Raw genomic sequence first — 3,753 nt, 5'->3', positions numbered from 1 at the left:
CCCTGTAGTATTTGTGCAGAACAGTATTGAATGAAAGTTCAAGAGGTTTAAAGTGTAGTGTAGCTTTGAGGAGGTAGAGATGTCCCCAAAACAGATGTAGAAGCAGCTTTGCTGAATACTATGATATGTTCCAAAAGCTTGATAACTTGAAAAACATCATTATAGTAGTTTGGAGTGCTTAATCATTTGTCTTATTTGAAGATAAAATGTAAAGCTGTTCTGAAGTTTATTTGAAATGGTTTCTGTGAGTTTCTTCCTACCAATTGAACTGCATGACAAGTTTATTTTCACAGGTAAATGTCATAGATTATTTTTACTTACAAATAACAGTTTTGAAGTAACAGAAATTTCTATACAGCACTGGCATAGATAATGATAATAAAATAGTTACCAGACTTCAGAATGCCTATGTTTGAAAGAGTGGAACAAAAAGTGTGTTGAGACTGTTTAGTCTGTATATCCATAGCCCCTTATCATCACAATTAGGAATTATCTGCCTACAGCCACATACTCATTTACAAGGAACTGATGACAATGTCTCCTTTGACAATTCCAAGGCTATATTTCAGGCTGGCTCTGTAGACCAGCCAGCATACCTTTGACACAAAATGTGATGTAGGGCTACATTACTTTGATCTGTGTCCTTCTTAAATCTTGTCATAAAAAAGTGATAGTGTGTTACAGTTGCATTCCCTAATTACTTAAAAACAGAAAGAGTTGTGGAGTTAAGCTATAAACTAATTTCTATGACAACCAAAAATATGGTCAGAACATGGCTTTTCTAGCAGAGCCTACATCTGTGGTACAGAAGTTTTCACCACATATTGGAAAGGAGCATTTTTGCCTTTTTCCTCTGAAATCCTACAGATCAGTGTTTCTCTTGTTAGTATCAGGGCTTTTCAGACAAGAGGCATCTTTCTATACCAGCAGGCCAGGTATGATGGAAAAAGAAAACAGCTGCAGAAAGATAAAGCTACCCAATAATTCCTGTGTTTTTTAACTGAAAGCTGTAGCAGTAGGCCAGCCAGCCTGAACATAAATTGTGTTACAGAGAGTGTCGCAACGACACAGAGGGGTGAGTATATACATAGTACAAAAACAACTTGCTGCTATTCTCAGGTTTTGGGAATTTCACCTACAACTTGGCACTGTCCAGAGACCTGATAAGACTTGCAGTGACAGAAAGTGAAGAGAAAAAAAATCTGTATTGACACAGAAAATACTGAGAGAGTGAAGAAAGACACCAACTGGACTCTTCTACCCATCAGCAACTTTCCTAAATTATTTCACCCTGAGGTGCAATGTTTCCAGTGAACCTGAATTTGGTTCAATTGAGGAAAAAGGACATCTGCAAATAAGTTATTGGCTCTACGAGTTCTTTCTCTTGCTGTCTCACTGGTAAAATTTTGCTTTTCCTTCTTAGAGCTCATTAGTTGTAGATAACTATAAATTAAGTATCAACAGGATTGCTTCTCCCCTTTCCATAAATCCAGGGGAAATTACCTCTTCAAGTCCGCTGGACTTCCTCTCTGCCTGTTACCAGGCTCCTACTGCTCTAATGGATTTGCTGTTGCTGTCTCCTAGCTGCAAATTTAAAGAAACTGGAGTGACTGTGAAAAAAGGGTGGGAACAGTTTTAGAACTGTGTTGCAGATGATAGATAAATATGATTGTTCATAAGTAATACAGCTAGGATGAGAACAGTTCTCCCAGCTAGCCGGATGACACCCCTGCCTTTAGATGAGTCCTGGGGTGAAATGGACTGTTCCATCCCACCCCCCAAAAGATGTATGGCTCATCCCACACCTCTGTACCTGCCCCTAAAACATTAGTGCATGCAACCCTATTGGCCATGCCAACCCACCTCGAAGCCCCTGATAAGGAGGCTTCGAGGGGCCACGCGCTCTCTTGGAACTTCAACCTCTCTTGGAACCTCTTCGCCCCTCTTGGAACTTCCTCCCCTCCCTTAGAGCTTCCCCCTTCCTAGACCCTCCTTTTGTCTCTCCCCTCCTCCTCCCTCTCAGGCCCGGCCATGTGCTGCCCCTGGGAGCACGAGGCAGGACCCTCCTGCACCCCCAATAAACCTCCTTCCCCAAGAGCAAACTTCAGAGATCTCTGCCTCAATCCATCCACACCTTGCTGGAGCGTGGTATTTTCCACAGAACTGAGTTTATGCATATGCAGGGAAAGAGCCAGCAAAGGGTGCCTGGGAAGATGATAGAATCTGGTTTGCAGAGACATTCTGAACTTGACAAAGTCTTCAGCTGCCTGCTGTAGAGGGCAAAGTAAACTCTCTGCAAGAGACGGTTGTACTTGATGTCCTCCTGAGATTCCTTTCAACCTGAATTTCCTGCAAGTCTAAAAGTAGGGAGACAAAATGGAAAAGGCATATAATCAAATGAGGAAGATAGCAATAGAACTAATAAAAAATTCTAATTCCACCGCTCCCCCCCCCCAGGATTATTTTAGTTTGGAATGAGATGTGGGACTAATCCCAACTTTTTGGATGGCATAGGAGTAAAGCATTGCAGATTTCCATAATTCTCCTGTGGGTGACATTTCATCTGTATTAATGGAGGGCTACCTCTATTTTCTCCTTCTGAATGGATGGTACACAGTGAAGCTGCAGGGGGTTGCTTCTGTCATTCATTAATGACTAAAGATACCTGGGAAAATAGAGAACAGATGGGAAAAGAAACAGGGAAAAGTTAAGTTACAGAGTAATTCTGACCCGTTTCTTTCCTATGTTACTCAGTACCCAGGCAAGATACTATGTTAAGGTGGGCCTGAATTTCCAATTAACGCTGGCATCCTCTGTTGAAGGCCATATTTCCAGTTTTTCTGTGTGGAACTATACCACTTTGTACAAACTATTTAAATATACATGAATAGCATGTAAGCAAGTGGGTGTGACTTCCTAATTTGGTGGTTTACACATGTAACTGGGAGCAAACCCAGATGAGTTCCTACTCTGGTGAATTATTAGTACAAATTATTTAATTAGTACAAATTGTTTAAGCTCAACAAAGCTCTTGAAACCATATCAACGGTAGGATCTAACCTCTCCTGCTCCAGAGATACCGTAGTTTGTTGTCAAAATAATAATGTTGTGGGAGAACAAGAGGTACGAGTTCAAATGCCCTCAGGAAAAAATGAGGTCTATGACTGCTGTATGATGCTCTATGCACATCCTAACCACAGCTCGTGGTTAAAAGGCAGGTGGCCAACCCCTTGGAAAACCTTCGGGTTTCGTTCTGCTTCTTCAGCAGGTATTTGAGAGGGATCACTTAGTTTAAATATGTGAACAAGCCAATCACTTTTATTTTTCTCATTAAAACTAAAATAAAAAGAAGGTAGGTGGCATTTGAGCTTCAGATAAAGAATTGATTACCCTACCTTGTAATGGAGTGCTTCTCTCAGTGGCACTGGTTTGTCTTGCTAGTGATTTATCGGGGCAATGTAATGAGGAGACCTGATACAACAGCATGCTCGCATCTGGAGCATGAATGGATTTACACGGCAAAACAAACCCCCGGGTTGAAAAAGGTAGAACAGTAGCGATGGAGAAAGACTGCGGCTGATTTCAGTTGAGGAGGGGAAGCCAGAACCTAGAGAGAGGACAAAACGAAGGTAAATTTGAACAGGCTGAAATAATGCACCTGCACAAGGACCACTGCAGAGATTTACTAGCGGATGCTGCTCGCCGCTCACCGCACGCAACTTGCCCGACGCGCCCAGACCGCCGCCTGGTTCG

This window comes from Lonchura striata, chromosome 3 (genome assembly GCF_050655825.1).
Source record: "Lonchura striata isolate lonStrDom1 chromosome 3, ASM5065582v1, whole genome shotgun sequence".
NCBI lineage: Eukaryota > Metazoa > Chordata > Aves > Passeriformes > Estrildidae > Lonchura > Lonchura striata.
The sequence above is the reverse complement of the archived record's forward strand: the minus strand, read 5'-3'. Positions refer to the sequence as shown.